The sequence below is a fragment of the Eriocheir sinensis genome, chromosome 37 (assembly GCF_024679095.1).
Source record: "Eriocheir sinensis breed Jianghai 21 chromosome 37, ASM2467909v1, whole genome shotgun sequence".
NCBI lineage: Eukaryota > Metazoa > Arthropoda > Malacostraca > Decapoda > Varunidae > Eriocheir > Eriocheir sinensis.
In genome coordinates this window covers 12071571-12089401 of record NC_066545.1, presented here as the reverse complement: position 1 = coordinate 12089401, position 17831 = coordinate 12071571, and the positions used below count along the sequence as shown (strand labels likewise).

Genomic DNA, 17831 nt, shown 5'->3' with positions numbered 1-17831 from the left:
GTTCATTAAAGTATTCAACTGAGAGAAAAAAAAAAAGAGAAAAGGAGAGAGAAAAAAAGAGAGAGAAAGTGTAGCAGAATTTTGCTTCGAAAGAAATTTGAATCCGTGATGGAAGAAAATGAAATGTGTTTGGGGTGAAAAATCTTACCTACCTTCTCTGTGTCTTTCTTTCTTTCTCTCTGTCTGTTTGTCTGTCTGTCTTTGTGTCTCTGTCTGTGTGTGTGTGAGTGTGTGTGTGTTTGTGTGTGTGTGTGTGTGTGTGTTTGTTTCTGTCTGTCTTTGTGTCTGTCTATGTCTTTTTGTGTGTCTGTGTCTCTGTCTGTCTGTCTGTCTGTCTGTTTGTGTGTCTGCGTGTTTCTGTCTGTCTGTGTATATGTGTCTGTCTGTGTCTGTCTGCGTGTTTCTGTCTGTCTCTCTGTCTGTCTGTATGTATGTATGTATGTCCGTCTACTTTTTCTCCCTGTTATTCCTTCCTTCCATTTCTCTTTTCTATTCTACTTTCTTCTACTCCTTTCTGTCTGTCTCTTTCTGTCTCTCTTTTTCCCTTTTTCTTTCCTTTTCCTTCCTCCTATTCCTTTCTTTCACCTTCCTCTCTTCCCTTTTCCTTCCCCTCTCCCTCTTATACCCTGTCTATCTATCTCCCTCCTCTCTCTCACTGTCTCTCCTTTCTCTCCTTCCCTCCTCCTTCTTCCCTCCCTTTCTCTCCTTTCTTCCCTCCCACCTTTCTCTCCTGCCATTTCCCATTTACTGCGAATTATGATAACATTCTCAAAATCCACTCCTCAGTTCTCTCTCTCTCTCTCTCTCTCTCTCTCTCTCTCTCTCTCTCTCTCTCTCTCTCTCTCTCTCTCTCTCTCTCTCTCTCTCTCTCTCTCTCTCTCTCTCTCTCTCTCTCTCTCTCTCTCTCTCTCTCTCTCTCTCTCTCTCTCTCTCCATCTTTATCTTGACCTTTACAGAGAGAGAACAAACTTTCTTAATATTGAAACTCTCTCTCTCTCTCTCTCTCTCTCTCTCTCTCTCTCTCTCTCTCTCTCTCTCTCTCTCTCTCTCTCTCTCTCTCTCTCTCTCTCTCTCTCTCTCTCTCTCTCTCTCTCTCTCTAATTACCTTCCCTTAATGCATAAACCAAACTCATTATCAAAATATATATTCACCATTTATTCTCTCTCTCTCTCTCTCTCTCTCTCTCTCTCTCTCTCTCTCTCTCTCTCTCTCTCTCTCTCTCTCTCTCTCTCTCTCTCTTAAAAATGTCACCTCTTTCATCGCCTCTCTGCCTTTCTTCCTTCCTTTCCTTCTCCTCCTCCTCCTCCTCCTCCTCCTCCTCCTCCTCCTTCCTTCCTTCCTTCCTTCTTCCTATCCTTCATTCCTTCCTTATTTCATTCTTGTCTGTTCTGCTTCTTCTTCTCCTTCCATCCCTCTCCCTAGTCTTCATTCCATCCCTCCTTCTCTCCCTCCCTTCTTCCCTCCCTCCCTCCTTCCTTCCTTCCCTCCCTCCCCAATTTTCGTTCCTCTCTTCTCATTCTTGTAAATCCTTCTTTTTCTTTATTTTTTTTTTTTGCCTCCTCCAACTTCTCCCTCTTTCCTTCCTTCCTTTTCTTTCGTAATCGCTTTTTCTTTCCTCCTCCTCCTCCTCCTCCTCCTCCTCCTCCTCCACCAGCTTGGCCACAACTAATCCCTGTGTCCTCTTCTCTCTCTCTCTCTCTCTCTCTCTCTCTCTCTCTCTCTCTCTCTCTCTCTCTCTCTCTCTCTCTCTCTCTCTCTCTCTCTCTCTCTCTCTCTCTCTCTCTCTCTCTCTCTCTCTCTCTCTCTCTCTCTCTTCCACAAGCTCTACGATTTTTCCCTCCCTCCACTCCTCTCCATCCCTCCCTCTCTCTCTTCCTCCTTCTCTCTCTCCCTTCCTACATTCACAACACCTCTCCTTTCTTCTCTCCCTCTTCTCCCCCTCTTCTTCCTCTTGTTTTTTTTCCCTTCTGCCTCTTCCCTCTCCTCCCTTTATCTTCCCACCAAGCATCCATCTTCACATCCCTTCTCTCCTTCATATATCTTCCCTTCATCTTTTAACCAAACATCATCACCCCATCTTCATATCTTCCTCTTCCCCCTTCATCTTCCCTTGTCCTTCTCCTTCACCCCTTCTACTCCTCTTCATCTCCCCTTCCTTCCCCTCTTCTACATTTTAAGCTCACTCCTTCCCATCTTTCTTCCCCTCTCCTCCATCCCATTCCCTCTTCCCCTCTTCAATACTCTAACACCCCTCCTCCATCCCTCTTTCTCTTCTCCCCTCTTCTGTAGACTTTAAACCCCTATCCTCCATTCCCTCTCTCCTCCTCCTCCTCTCTTCTTTATGCTAACCTCTCTACTTCCTCCGTCTCCTCTCTCCTCCTCTCTCTTCCATGCTACCCCGTCTCCTCCAGCCCCTCTCTTCTCCCCTCTCTTCTCCAGACTAAAAAAACTATCTCCTCTCCACTCTTCTCCATTCTAAGTTCCTCTCCTCTCCCCTCTCCTCCCCTCTTCACCCTCACTAACTCCCCTCCTCCTCCTCCTCCTCACCACTTCTTCAGACTAACTTCCCCTCTTCTTCTTCTCTTCCTTCTTTCGTTTACAGTTAACCGCTCCTTCTCCCCTCCTCCTCCTCCTCCTCCTTCTCCCCTCTTCTCAAGGTTAACTCTCTCCCCTCCTCCTCTTCCTTTTACACTCTAACCTCCCTATTCTCCCCATTTTTTCCCTCTTTCCCCATGCCAACTCCCCACCTCTCTTTCCCCACTCTTCTCAACACTAATCTTCCCTCCTTCCTACTTTTCCCCATGCTAACTCCCCTCTTCCTCTCCTCCCCACCTTCTCCCTTACTCCTCTTCCTAACTTCTCCAGACTAACCAACTCCCCTTTCCTTCCTTCTTCCACGGTAAACCCTGGTTCCCCACTCTTCTCCATTCTAAGTCCCTCTCCTCCCCTCCTCCCCACAACAAGACTAACCCTCCTTTCTCCTCCCCACTCTTCTCCATCCCAAGCCTCCCTTTCCCTAAATTCTCCAGGCTAACCAACTGCCCTTTCCTTCCTCTTCCTGGAAAAAAAAAAAAAACCCTGCTTCCCCACTCCTCTCCATTCTAAGTCCCTCTCCTCCCCTCTTTTCCTCCCCATAATAAGTCTAACCCTCCTTTCTCCTCCCCACCTTCTCCCTTACACCTCTTCCTAACTTCTCCATTCTAACCAACTCCCTTCCCTCCCGTCTTCCCGAAAAAAAACCTTCTTCCCCACTCTTCTCTATTCTAAGTCCCTCCCCTCTCCTTCTACCCACAACAAGACTAACCCGCCTTTCTCGTCCTCTCTTTCGCAGGGCTGTGTGAGAACATCAAGCTTTGCGACCAGCTGTGTTACAACCTTCACGACGGGACCTTCGAGTGTACCTGCCGACAGGGATACACGCTGGAGGCAGACGGATACAGTTGCACGCGTAAGTACCAGACCGCTGTGTGGGGAACGGGAGGGGGGGGGCTATATAGCGGTGGGGTAGAGACGGGAGGGGTTAGAGGGAACGAGTGTGGTGGATGTAGAGGGTGAGAGAGTGTATATGTGTGTGTGTTTGTTGGGGGGGGCGGTGTACCTGTGTGTGTGTTTGGGTATTGCTGGATATGTGAACCTATACCTGTTACCTGTGTGGGGGAGTGTGTATAGGTGTGTGTGTGTGTATGTGTGTTTGTTGGGGGGGGAGGGGGTGTACCTGTGTGTGTTTGGGTATTGCTGGATGTATGATGAACTTACCTGTGTTTGTACCTGTGTGGGGGAGCTGTATATAGGTGTGTGTTTGGGGTGTAGGGCCTTAGTGTGTGGGTATGTGACGGGGGACTGTGTGAAGGTGTTGGTGTGTATGTGTGTGTACCTGTGTGTGTGTTTGGGTATTGCTGGATGAGTGATGAACCTATACCTGTGTTTGTACCTGTGTGGGGGAGTTGTGTATAGGTGTGTGGATGGGGTGGAGGGTGTTGGTGTGTGGGTATGTGAGGGGTGTGTATGTGTGTGTGTGTGTGGATTGAGAGGGGGTGGGGGGTAAAGGATAGAGAAGATAAAGAGAGAAGTATAGAAAGAGAGACAGAGAAATTTGTTGTGGCCAAGCGAGAGGTGGAGGACAAGAAAAAAAGAAAAAGAGAAGAAAACACAATGATAAAGAAAGGAAAATGGTAATAACAAAAGGAAAAAGAAGAAAAAAAATAACTAGCAGGAAAAAATAAAGTGAAAGTTGCAAAAGGTTGAACAAATGCCAAAAAAGGAGTGAGTGGGGTGTGTGAGAGAGAGAGAGAGAGAGAGAGAGAGAGAAAGAAAGAAGAAGAAGAGAAGAAGAGAAGAGAGAGAGAGAGAAGAAGAGAAGGGGACAGGTGTTTCACGGCCCATGTGCGTGATTTACAGGTGTGTGTGTACGTGTGTGTGTGTACGTGTGTGTGTGTGTGTGTGTGTGTGTGTGTGGAGTGTACGCTCGTATTTCCTAGTAGCGATGGCATAAATGGGAGGAGGAAAGAGAGGGAGAGGAGGAAGATGAGGAGGAGGAGGAGGAGGAGGAGGAAGAAGTAGTGAAAGGAGAGGAGAAAACAGGGAAAAAGAGGAAAAAAGGAGGAGGAAAAGAGAAAGAAAAGGGAATTAATGAAAGGAGACGAGAAAACAGGGAAAACGAGGAAAAAGAGAAAGAAAAGGGAAATATTGAAAGGAGACGAGAAAACAGGGAAAAAGAGGAAAAAGAGAAAGAAAAGGAAAATTGAGAAGGAAACGAGAAAGAAAAGGGAAGTATTGAAAGGAGACGAGAAAACAGGGAAAACGAGGAAAAAGAGAAAGAAAAGGGAAATATTGAAAGGAGACGAGAAAACAGGGAAAAAGAGGAAAAAGAGAAAGAAAAGGGAAATATTGAAAGGAGAGGAGAAAACAAGAAGAAAGAAGAGAAAGAGAAAGAAAAGGGAAATAATGAAAGGAGACGAGAAAACAGGGAAAAAGAGGAAAAAAGGAGGAGGAAAAGAAAGGGAAGTATTGAAAGGAGAAAACAGGAAGAAAGAGGAAAAAAGGAGGAGGAAAAGAGAAAGAAAAGGGAAATAATGAAAGGAGACGAGAAAACAGGGAAAAAGAGGAAAAAGAGAAAGAAAAGAGAAATATTGAAAGGAGACGAGAAAACAGGGAAAAAGAGGAAAAAAGGAGGAGGAAAAGAGAAAGAAAAGGGAAGTAATGAAAGGAGACGAGAAAACAGGGAAAAAGAGGAAAAAAGGAGGAGGAAAAGAGAAAGAAAAGGGAAGTATTGAAAGGAGAGGAGAAAACAGGAAAAAAGAGGAAAAAAGGAGGAGGAAAAGAGAAAGAAAAGGGAAGTAATGAAAGGAGACGAGAAAACAGGGAAAAAGAGGAAAAAAGGAGGAGGAAAAGAGAAAGAAAAGGGAAATATTGAAAGGAGACGAGAAAACAGGAAAAAAGAGGAGAAAGGAGGTGGAAAAAGAGAAAGAAAAGGGAAATATTGAAAGGAGACGAGAAAACAGGAAAAAAGAGGAAAAAAGGAGGAGGAAAAGAGAAAGAAAAGGGAAGTATTGAAAGGAGACGAGAAAACAGGGAAAAAGAGGAAAAAAGGAGGAGGAAAAGAGAAAGAAAAGGGAAATATTGAAAGGAGACGAGAAAACAGGAAAAAAGAGGAGAAAAGGAGGTGGAAAAAGAGAAAGAAAAGGGAAATATTGAAAGGAGACGAGAAAACAGGGTAAAAGAGGAGAAAAGGAGGAGGAAAAGAGAAAGAAAAGGGAAATATTGAAAGGAGACGAGAAAACAGGAAAAAAAAGAGGAGAAAAGGAGGTGGAAAAAGAGAAAGAAAAGGGAAATATTGAAAGGAGACGAGAAAACAGGGTAAAAGAGGAGAAAAGGAGGTGGAAAAAGAGAAAGAAAAGGGAAATATTGAAAGGAGACGAGAAAACAGGGTAAAAGAGGAGAAAATGAGGAACAAGAAAGAAAAGGAAATATTGAAAGAGACGAGAAAACAGGAAAAAGAAGGAGAAAAGGAGGAGGAAAAAAAAAAAAAAACGAATATGGGGTTTACTAAGGGTCACATTTTTAAACATTTCCACACACACACACACACACACACACACACACACACACACACACACACACACACACACACACACACACACACACACACACACATTCGACAAGACGTTCACAGGAGTTCCAGGCTTTTCCAGGGGTACATATATGACCCTGGTGCTAGTTTGACCCTTCTTCTGTACCATCAACGCGAACAGACACTTATGAGAACCCGATTAATCTCTTTTTTGGCCTTTGGAATACTAATGGTTACATTTTTAAACATATCGACTCCCAACCACACATTCGACAAGACTGTCATACGAGTTCCAGGCTTTTCCAGGGGTACATATATGACCCTGGTGCTAGTTTGACCCTTCCTCTGTACCATGAACCCGATTAATCTCCTTTTGGGCCTTAGGAATACAAATGGTTATATTCTTAAACATTTCAACTCCCAACCACACATTTAACAAGACTTTCACAGGAGTTCCAGGCTTTTCCAGGGGTACATATATGACCCTGGTGCTAGTTTGACCCTTCCTCTGTACCATCAACCCGATTAATCTCCTTTTGGGTCTTTGGAATACTAATGGTCATATACTTAAATACTTCGACTCCCAACCACACATTCGACAAGACTTTCACAGGAGTTCCAGGCTTTTCCAGGGGTACGTTTATGACCCTGGTGTTAGTTTGACCCTTCCTCTGTACCATGAACCCGATTAATCTCCTTTTGGGTCTTAGGAATACTAATGGTCATATACTTAAATACTTCGACTCCCAACCACACATTCGACAAGACTTTCACAGGAGTTCCAGGCTTTTCCAGGGGTACGTTTATGACCCTGGTGTTAGTTTGACCCTTCCTCTGGTCCTTTCTTCGGTCATTTTCTTAAACATTTCGACTCCCAACCACACATTCAACAAGACTTTCACAGGAGTTCGAGGCTTTTCCAGAGGTACTTATATGGCCCTGGTGCTAGTTTGACCCTTCCTCTGTACCATCAACGCGGACAAACACTTATGAGGACCCGATTAATCTCCTTTTTTGGGTCTTTGGAAATTGTTGACGTGAGAGAGCGGAAGCGTCGGCGAATACCTGGCTTAGTGTCTTAGCCTCTATTACTTGAGTGCCCCTTGAAGTACTTACCTTGGCCTGTAACACACACAGAGAGGAGGGAAAAAGAGCTTACAGGAAGACGAAAGACACCTCCTCCTCCACCTCCTCCTCCTCCTCCTCCTCCTCTTCCTTTTCGCCTCTTCCCTCCACGCAGGCAGGAAGGAAAGAGGAGACAGGGCGGCCAGAAGAAAGAGAAGAGAAGAAAGGAAGAGGGGAGAAGGAGGAGCAGAAAAAGAAAACGAAGGAGGAGGTGAAGAAGAAGGAGAAGGAGAGTTGGACGAAGTTTATGAATATGAGGAGAAAGAGGAGAAGAAGGAGAAAGAGGAAAAGAAAAAGAATAAGGGGGAAAATGAGAAAAGGGAGGAGGGAAGAAGGAAGAAAAGGAAAGTGGGACAAAGTTTATGAATATGAGGAGAAAGAGAAGGAGAAGAAGGAGGAAGAGGAAAATAAATAAAATGAGGAGGAAAAGAAGAAAAGGGGAAGAGGGAAGAAGGAAGAAAAGGAAAGTGGGATAAAGTTTATGAATATGAGAAGAAAGAGGAGGAGGAGGAGGAGGAGGAGGAGGAAGAGGAAGAGGAGAGGAAACAAGAGGAGGAGAAAGACCGCATAAGCAAGTCAGATGAAAAATAAGAGGAAAAGAAAGAGGAGAAAACAGGAAAAAGAGAAAAAAAAAGAAAAGCCAGCGAAGATTAGCAGAAGGAAGAGAAGGAAGAAGAAGAGGAGGAAGAGGAAGAGGAGAGGAAACAAGAGGAGGAGAAAGACCGCATAAGCAAGTCAGATGAAAAGCCAGAAGCGTAAATGGAGAGAAAGAGAAAGAGGAGAAACAGGAAAAGGAGGAAAAAGGAAAAGCCAGCGAAGATTAGAAAGAGGAAGAAGAGGAGGAGGAGGAGGAGGAGGAGGAGGAGGGGATGATTTATTTTGAAAGAGAACGACGGCAAGGATGAAGAAAAAGGAGAAGCAAGAGAAGTGAGAAATTAGAACGAAGACGTGTGAGAGGAGAAAGAAGAGGAGGAGGAGGAGGAGGAAGAGGACAAGGAGGAGGAGGAGGAGAAATAGGAGAAGGACATCCAAAATTAAAACGAGGAGGTGTGAGAAGGAGGACGAAAGAGGAGAGGAAGGAAGAAGAAGCAAGAGGAAGAGGAGGAGGAGGAGGAGGAGGAGGAGGAGGAGGAGGAGGAGGAGTCACTAGTAAATCCATTCCTCCACTCTCGTCTTCCACTTACTCTTTTTTTCTCGCTTCGGGTGAGAGAGAGAGAGAGAGAGAGAGAGAGAGAGAATGCTCGCTCAATATTCGATCGAGCAATTTTGTCACAGTTCGCTTTATCAATCAACAGCCAAAAGTCTCTCTCTCTCTCTCTCTCTCTCTCTCTCTCTCTCTCTCTCTCTCTCTCCTCCTCCCCATTGCCATCACACTATTCCCTTTAGTCTCTCTCTCTCTCTCTCTCTCTCTCTCTCTCTCTCTCTCTCTCTCTCTCTCTCTCTCTCTCTCTCTCTCTCTCTCTCTCTCTCTCTCTCTCTCTCTCTCTCTCTCTCTCTCTCTCTCTCTCTCTCTCTCTCTCTCTCTCTCTCTCACCGTGATTTTGCTTCTTAGTGCAATGTTAAGATTTCGTATTTTTCTTGCTCTTTTTTTTCTTTCTTCAGATTTTCTTTTTTTTCTTTCTTTTAATGATATTTTTCTGGTAGTTATTTTTTTGGTTGTTTTCTTGCTTTCTTGTTTGTTTTATCTTTCTCTTTTCTTTCCTTCTTTTTCCTCTTTTTTCTATTTTCTTGTTTCTCTTTTTTCTTTTTACTTCCTACTTTTTTTGTCTTCTAATTCTTGTTTTTTTCTCTTATATTTTTCGTTTTCGTGTTTTTGTTCTTGTTCTTCACTTTTTTTTCATTTATACTTATTTATTTTTCTTGCTTTGTTCTAATCTTCCTCCTCCTCGTCCTCCTCCTCTTCCTCCTCCTCCTCCTCCTCCTCCACCTGCAACTCCTCCCCTTGGTCTCATTCTCCTCCTCTTCCCCCTGGTCTCATTCCCTCCTCTTCTTCCTTCTCTCCCTCCTTCCTTCCCAAGATAACCTAGTCAGTAATGTCACGGTAGGAGAACACCTCGGTTCCTGCGATCATAAACTAGTGCGCGTTGACATTAGAGCTCAAACATCGGTGACTGAAAATAAAGTTAAGGTGCCCAATTTCAAAAGAGCCAACTTCGTAGAAATCCGACGAAAACTAATAGATATGCAACTATCAGATGACGGCAATGCAGAGGACGCCTGGCTAAACTTTAAAAATCACTTACTCACTCAGCAGGACACATTTGTCCCCTTGTGCGAGAAGCGAATTAACACTAATAAAAGTCCACCTTGGTTTAATAGCGAAATTAAACACTCAGTCAAGGAGAGAAAATTGTCTTACAGGTTAAAGAAAGACCAAAGCACGCCCGAAAACATTAGACTTTACAATGATGCAAGGCGACGAGTAAAAAGATTAGTGCATCAGGCAAAGCGTAGATATGAAGAAAATATTGCAGCCAACTGTAAAAATAATCCGAAATCCTTCTTCAGTTACATAAACAACAGAAAGGCGATCAGAAGTGGAATTGGACCTTTAATAAACAGCGACGGTGCACTAGTGACTGACAGCCAACACGTTGCAAACCTATTAAATAATTACTTTTCCTCGGTGTTTAATAATAACAGTCCTCACACCACCACCAACACCAGTACTAATGTAAATCCCGAGCATGCATTGTCTAACTTTGAAATAAAACCCGATGAAGTCCTTAAAGCCCTCAAATCACTTAAAACAAATAAAAGTCCTGGACCTGATAAAGTATATCCAACTCTGCTGAAAGAAACAAAGAGCGAAATACTCTCCTCCCTCACAACCGTATTCAATATGTCCTTGCGACAAGGCATTGTCCCTTCAGATTGGAAAAAGGCTAACGTGACACCGATTTTTAAGAAAGGAGACAAAAAAGTACCAGGTAATTACAGGCCCATTAGTCTAACTTCGGTTGTAGGTAAGCTACTTGAGGGCATAATTAGAGACAAAATTGTGAGTTACCTTGAAAGCCACTCATTAATTGGGGACTCACAACATGGCTTCGAAACAAAAGATCCTGCCTATCAAATCTATTAACCTTTATAACGACCTCTTCACTGTTTATGACGTAACCAAATCACTGGACGTAGTCTATCTTGATTTCAGAAAGCGTTTGATAAAGTCCCGCATCATAAATTACTTTACAAATTAAAACAAATAGGTATTGACGGTCAGGTAAACCAATGGATCGCGAATTGGTTGAGCAACAGACAACAAAGAGTAGTGATTGACGGATTTAACTCAGAGTGGGCGCCTGTCACTAGTGGCGTCCCTCAGGGCTCGGTTCTTGGCCCAGTGCTCTTCATTATTTACATCAACGACGTGGATGTTGGACTCAATAACCGCATTAGTAAATTTGCAGACGACACAAAGATTGGTAACTCGGTTCTCACTGACGAAGACAGGCAAAGCCTCCAAGAGGATTTGCACAAAATTTCAACTTGGTCGGATAGATGGGAGATGCCCTTTAACGTAGACAAGTGCCAGGTCCTTCAAGTTGGAACGAGGAATAAAAAGTTTGATTACGAAATGCGCGGCGTTAAACTCAAAAGCGTTCAATGCGTCAAGGACTTGGGGGTCAAATCGCGTCAAACCTCAAATTCTCACAGCAATGCATCGATGCAGCAAATAAAGCGAACAGAATGTTGGGGTTCATTAAAAGAAACTTTTTATTTAAGAATAAAGATGTAATACTCCCGCTCTACAACAGTTTAGTCAGACCCCACTTGGAATATGCGGTACAGTTTTGGTCTCCTCACCATGCAAAGGATATTGCTAAATTAGAAGGTGTTCAGCGTCGGGCAACGAAAATTATCCCTTCCTTGCGCAACAAATCCTACGAAGAAAGGCTTTCTACCCTTAACATGTTCTCTCTTGAGAAACGTCGCCTCCGAGGAAAACTGATCGAATGTTTTAAAATACTTAATGGTTTCACGAATGTAGACAGATCAACATTGTTTATGATCGATGACACTTTGCGCACGAGGAACAATGGCGTAAAACTCAGATGTAGACAAGTAAATTCAGACTGCACCAAATTTTTCTTCACCAACGTTGTAGTGCGAGAATGGAATAAGCTCCCATCATCAGTGGTCCAGTGTAACACGATTGACTCCTTCAAAAATAAGCTCGACCGTCACTTCCTTCAACTTAATATCAACTAGAGTAGAAATGCAACGTTTTGGAGTCTTCTGATTAATGTAAAATCACTTAGGTTTAAGGACAGACCACCAAGTCTGGACCATGGGGTCTGTGTGGTCTGATTTTCTATGTAAATCTATGTAAATCCTTCCCAATTTTCGTTCCTTCTCATTCTTGTAAATCCTCCTTTTTCTTTACCTTTTCTTTGCTTTCTCCAACTTCTCCCACTTACCTTACTTTTCTTTCTTAATCGCTTTTTCTTTCCTCTCCTCTCCTCCTCCTCCTCCTCCTCCTCCTCCTCCTCCTCTCCAGAGTATGCGAGCAAGATGTGTAAAAGTATCCGGACAAACTCGACGCGAACAAGTCAACGGGACCCGACAACCGATCTCTGAGGCTGTTACAAGAATCTGAGCAGGACATACTTCAACCACTTACAAGAACATTTGATCGGACATTAAGACTAAACAAGCTATACGAGCCAACAAACAAAACAAACTGCCTAAACAACTAAACAAGAAGACTGGAAAGTGGCTAACAAGACACTGATTTCCAAGAGGAGATCAAATAGTGGACCTTAAACAACTCCCTTTAAACACAGGTCCCTTTAAACACAGGTCCCTCTAAACACAGGTCCCTTTAAACACAGGTCCCTTTAAACACAGGTCCCTTTAAACACAGGTCCCTTTAAACACAGGTCCCTTTAAACACAGGTCCCTTTAAACACAGGTCCCTTTAAACACAGGTCCCTTTAAACACAGGTCCCTCTAAACACAGGTCCCTTTAAACACAGGTCCCTCTAAACACAGGTCCCTTTAAACACAGGTCCCTTTAAACACAGGTCCCTCTAAACACAGGTCCCTTTAAACACAGGTCCCTTAAAACACAGGTCCCTTTAAACACAGGTCCCTCTAAACACAGGTCCCTCTAAACACAGGTCCCTCTAAACACAGGTCCCTTAAAACACAGGTCCCTTAAAACAGGTCCCCTTAAACACAGGTCCCTTTAAACACAGGTCCCTTTAAACATAACTCCTTTCACACAAAAATCACGCAAAGGGAACATTAACTCTCCTGCAGAAGTAGTTAGTTAGTGCAGAAAGGAATCACTGCTTTAAATCCCGAGCCATTCCCTCCGCCACCTCACCCATGCCGCCACATAAACCATCAACCCGTTCTCCTCGCAGCCCGCCACGTTACCAGAGTATAAGAATCACATTGTGCTCTACTTCGCTGCGTCAGGAGGGAAGTGAATGCCCCCCCGCGCGTACGTGCAAAAAACTGAAGTCATCTCACCCCAAAAAATCAAAAAGTCCGGCAAAATGTCTTCATACTTTGGCCCACAGTTCGACACCCGGCAGAGATAGAGAGGAGCAGATGGCACAGACAGTTAGAGAAAGGACTAAGCTATCGACTGTAAAAATTTTATCTCTCTAACTCAACTCTAAAGTGATCAAAAAGCCAAAAAACTGAAGTGATCTCACCCCAAAAAATAAAAAGTCCGGCAAAATGTCTCTATACTTTGGCCCACAGTTCGACACCCGGCAGAGATAGAGAGGAGCGGATGGCTCAGCCAGTTAGAGAAAATACTAAGCTATCTACTGTAAAAATTTCATCTCACTACCTCAAATCTAAGGTGGTCAAAAAGCCAAAAAACTGAAGTGATCTCACCCCAAAAAATAAAAAAGTCCGGCAAAATGTCTCTATACTTTGGCCCACAGTTCGACACCCGGCAGAGATAGAGAGGAGCGGATGGCACAGACAGTTAGAGAAAAGACAAACCTATCCACTGTAAAAATTTCATCTCTCTACCTCAACTCTAAAGTGGTCAAAAAGCCAAAAAACTGAAGTGATCTCACCCCAAAAATAAAAAAAAGTCCGGCAAAATGTCTTCATACTTTGGCCCACAGCTCGACACCCGGCAGAGATAGAGAGGAGCGGATGGCACAGACAGTTAGAGAAAAGACAAACCTATCCACTGTAAAAATTTAATCTCTCTACCTCAACTCTAAAGTGATCAAAAAGCCAAAACACTGAAGTGATCTCATCCCCCAAAAAATCATAAAATCCGGGTACACTCAGGGCTTTGATAAATCTGTACTTAGGGTTACTGAACTGACTGCCGGAGTGATGCAATGTACGAAAGAAGGCAGATTTGTGATGATAGATTAGCTCTGTGTTGCATCCGTTCAGTAAAGGCGTTAGTCCGTTCCAAAGGTCACTGAACTCTCTCTGACGCACTTATTGAATCACTAAAGAAGACAGGCTAGTTTTAGAGCCTTCCTGTGGCCTGCTCTTCTGTGTTTCAATGTTTCCTCCTTTCATATTCTTCTCCTATCTTTTTCTTTTCTATTTTTTCTCCTTTTTCTTCTTTCTTTTTATTTTATTTCTTCTAATTCTTCATCATCATCATCATCTTCTTCTTCTTCTTCTTCTTCTTCTACTTCGTTGTCCTCCTCCTCCTCCTCCTCCTCCTCCTCCTCCTGCATCACAGACGTATGGGTTCTTCATTTCCTCTCCCCTTCCACTTTTCATTTTTCTTCCTCCTCCTCCCCCTCCTCCTCTTCCTCCTCCTCTTGCCCCTCTTCTCTCTCTCCTAAATTCCGGCTCCTATCTTTATTTACCTCTCCTCTAAATCGCCTTCCTCCTCCTCCTCCTCCTCTTATTATTTATTTATTTTACATTCTCTTTTCGCTTTCGCCTACGCCTCCGTCCTCCTCTTCCTCCGCCTCCTCTTCCTCCGCCTCCTCTTCCTCCTCCTCCTCCTCCTCTTCCTCCTAACAAAAGGTTGGGTACAGACTTCCTTCGACCAGTAATCGATCACAGATGCTCAATTCTCCTCCTCCTCTTCCTCCTCCTCCTCTTCCTCTTCTGCCTCCTCCTCTTCCTCTTCCTCAGCCTTCTCTTCATTCTCCCCCTGCACTCTTCCTCCTTCTTCATTTGTCCCCCCCCCCCCCTCCTTTCTCTCTCTCTCTCTCTCTCTCTCTCTCTCTCTCTCTCTCTCTCTCTCTCTCTCTCTCTCTCTCTCTTTCTTTTTTTATTTACACAGACACTTGGTTACATCAGGGCCTAGTACCTATAACATTACATTATATGGCGGCACTAGTTTGTAGGCTAAAGGGAACATAGTTGGTATCCCCTATCTTAAAGCCTAACCTGTTCACAAATTGTTCAGCCACTGGTTCACAAACAGTTTATATTGTTGCCGGTGTGTGAACTGCTGAGGCAGCTGACCGGACGCAAGGAGACGGTTCCATATATGCACGTAAGTGTTTATAAACTGCCTCTGGTAGTGAGTCGTCCAGCAACGCTGTACCACCAGAGCCGTGGGAGCCGCCTCCGCTGACCGGGTGTTGGCTGTCACCTCGCTCCGGCTGGCGCAGCGTCCTCAGGTGCTCCACTCCTCATGATGTATTTTGTACAGAGTGGTGAGGCCGGCCACGTCTCGCCGGTGTTGGAGGGTCTGCAGGGTCGGTAGGTGCTCCGGCGGTCGATCCGTGATGATCCTCCACGCCCTCTCCTGGATCTTGTCGAGGAGCGCGAGATGGGTACTGGCAGCTCGACCAATCGTTAGGCACGAATACTCAAGGGAGGATCGGATTTGTGCCTTGTATAAGACCTCGCGCCCTCGACTGTCCATCAGCCAGGAGATTCTGCGTAGGGACGTCAGCTTCCGTGAGGCTGCCCTTGCCAGCTGCTGGATGTGCGTGCGGAAGGTCAGCCTGGAGTCATATGTGAGGCCCAGCACCTCCACTTCCTCACGTGGCGTCAGCTTGAGTCCCTCAAATTCAAGCTGGAGATCCACAGGTGTCCTGGACACTACCAGCAGCTGAGTTTGTGCTGGGGCACACTTAACTTGCCACTTACTCCTCCAATCTGCAATTCGCCGGAGTGTGGCTCTTAGTTGGCGTGCTGCCTGGGCCTCTCCTCCTGGCTCTATTTTGTGAGTCAAAGTGATGTCATCGGCGAACGCTTTGGCACTAGGAACAAGATGGAGGAGGTCATTTATGTATATGTTCCATAGAAGTGGCCCGATGACGCTGCCTTGTGGCACGCCGGCGTGGATCCGTTGTGGGAGGACTTGTGCCCATTCAGGACCACTTGAAGGTGGCGTTCCTCTAAGTAATTTTCCATCAGGCACAGAAGCTTTCCTCCAATCTGGCTGCTCTCATTTTTTTCGAATAGGGCGGTGTGCCACACTCGGTCAAATGCGCCCTCAATGTCTAGTGCCAGAGCAGCAGTGGCTCTTCCTTGGTCCAGCTGTGAACTCCATTCGTTGGATAGTAGTAGGTGGAGATCGGCTGCTGACCGGTTTTTCCTGAAGCCGAACTGCCTGGCACTCAACAGATAGTGCCTATCCAGGTGTCTAGTGATCCGCTCAGCCACTATTCCCTCCAACACTTTTGCCACTGCTGATAGGAGGGACACCGGCCTAGTTCCTCACGTCCGTTCGGTCGTTCTTCTTGTGCACAGGAACAACATGGCTAGTCTTCCACTTCTGCGGCCAGGTGGAGGTATGAAGGCATTGGTTGAACATCTTGGAGAGGGAAGAGCGAGTTCCTTGGCACACTGACGCAGGAGGCGGGGGCTGATATTGTCCGGGCCAACAGCCTTATCTGCGTCTAAGGCCTTCAGTGCCAGATACACCTCCACCTCCGTTGTTGAGAGGCTTGTCAACTTTTCTTTTGTAACTGAAGGAGAGTCGGTGGCTCTTTTTTTTGGGTGAGGACGGTCATTTTGGCAGCAAAAGTCTTGGCAAACAACTCTACTTTTCTTTATTGTTCAGTGCCATGGTGCCATCCTCTCTTCTCAAGGTCGGAACTGTGCCCTCTTGCACCTCACCTTGATGTTTCTTAACCAGGTGCCAGTACTGCTTGCTCCCTACCTGGCCTCCATTTTTTTTTTGTGGCAGTCACCCAATGGTCCTTAGCCCAGGCCTGGGCGTCTTGCATTCGGGCTGTTGCCTCCCTGTGCCTCCTCTTGTTGAAGGCAGTTGGGTTACGCTTATACGTTAGCCAAGCGCGGTGTTTGGTGTCTGATGCTGCACGACACCTCGGCCCGAACCACGGCTGGTCGGACGGCTTGGATCTGTGCTCGCGGTGTGGCACCCACCGGTGTTGCTCCTTGAGGACAGCTTCAGTGAACTGGTGCACCTGCTGCTCCACGCTGCCACTCAGAACCGCGTCCCAGTCCAGCTGTTGCAGGGCTGTGCGCAGCCTCCCCCAGTCAGTTGCCCCCCAGCGCCACAGAGTTCTTGTGGTGCTCTCCTCCCGGTGACGCTTGAATGCCACCTTGGCGAGAACGGCCACATGATCTGAGGTACCCACATAGCCCAGCGGGTGGCATTGCACAGTGTTTGGAGGGAGGTCAGTGACGACAGGATCAAGCGAGGATCCTGAGTTGTGTGTGGGGAAGTTAACATAGTTGTCCAAGTCGTACACTGCTAGTAAGTTGTCGAACTCCCTTTGTGCTGTGCGCTGATTTAGGTCCCCTACTATAATAATGTTGTCACACTTATTTACAGTCATAATATTATCAATGTTATTTAAAAAGTTGAACAGCAGGACCTTGTGCCGGAGGTCTGTAGCACCCACAACACAAAATGCCCGCGCCATTATTGTTTATTATTTTGAACAAGATTATTTCTAAGTTTTCAGGAATGTCATACTCTATAAGTTGTACACTCAGTGACTCCTTGTGGCACAACGCAACACCGCCTCCTTGTGATGATCGATCTTTTCTGTACCACTTAGAGTAACCTTTAATTCTAGCATAGTTTTCAGGCACTGTGTCATTTAGAAAAGTTTCACTCAGAAATACTACATCGGCATTATTTTTTATCACATACTGATGTGTGAGCTCACCAATGTTAGTATGGAATCCCCTTAAATTGGCAGATACTATTCTTATTTCACTATTACGCTGCCTGTGCGCCACTGAACTGTTCGTAGTAGGCATTTTGCTGGCCTAGAAACACAGGGGAGTGAGGAAAGTTGTTTTGTTGCAGCTGAAGAGGCACGTGCTGGGTCTGGGGGTTTGTCTGGGAAGAGGATGGTGTTGGGGCGGGGGCTAGGATTGGGGCGTGGGTACGGGTAGGATGGGGGTTGGGATAGATGACGGGGATGAGGTGGGTGGTGGGGGAGGAAGTTGAGGGGGGGCTGTATCTGGTAGGAAGGCTTGAGTGGAAGTAGTGAATGGGAGTGGAAGGTGAGAGGGTTCTGGGGGCTTTGATTCACTTGAGGGTGTTGCCAGCCGCCTCGCAGAGCTGCCAGAGTCTCCTGGTTGCTTTGCCTTACGGCTGTTAAGAGAGCTTCCTGCCTCTCCTCTTCCCTTCTCACGCGGCAGGTTTGGGCCGTGTGATGGGGCCCCTGACAGTGACTACAGACCAAGTTACGTGGGCACTGTAGGCGCGTGTGTCCTTTGCGCCTGCACTTGGGGCACCTAGTCTCT

General features: G+C 45.6%; 1 protein-coding gene across 1 annotated transcript in view; it reads left to right on the top strand.

Moving 5' to 3' along the window:
• Positions 1–3336: 3336 nt before the first annotated feature.
• LOC127008252 (pikachurin-like) overlaps positions 3337–17831 on the top strand; it is an 83252-nt gene continuing 68757 nt past the window's right edge. The window contains exon 1 of the mRNA XM_050880005.1: positions 3337–3449. The gene's annotated coding sequence lies outside the window, so the exon portion shown is untranslated. The remainder of the gene's footprint in view (positions 3450–17831) is intronic.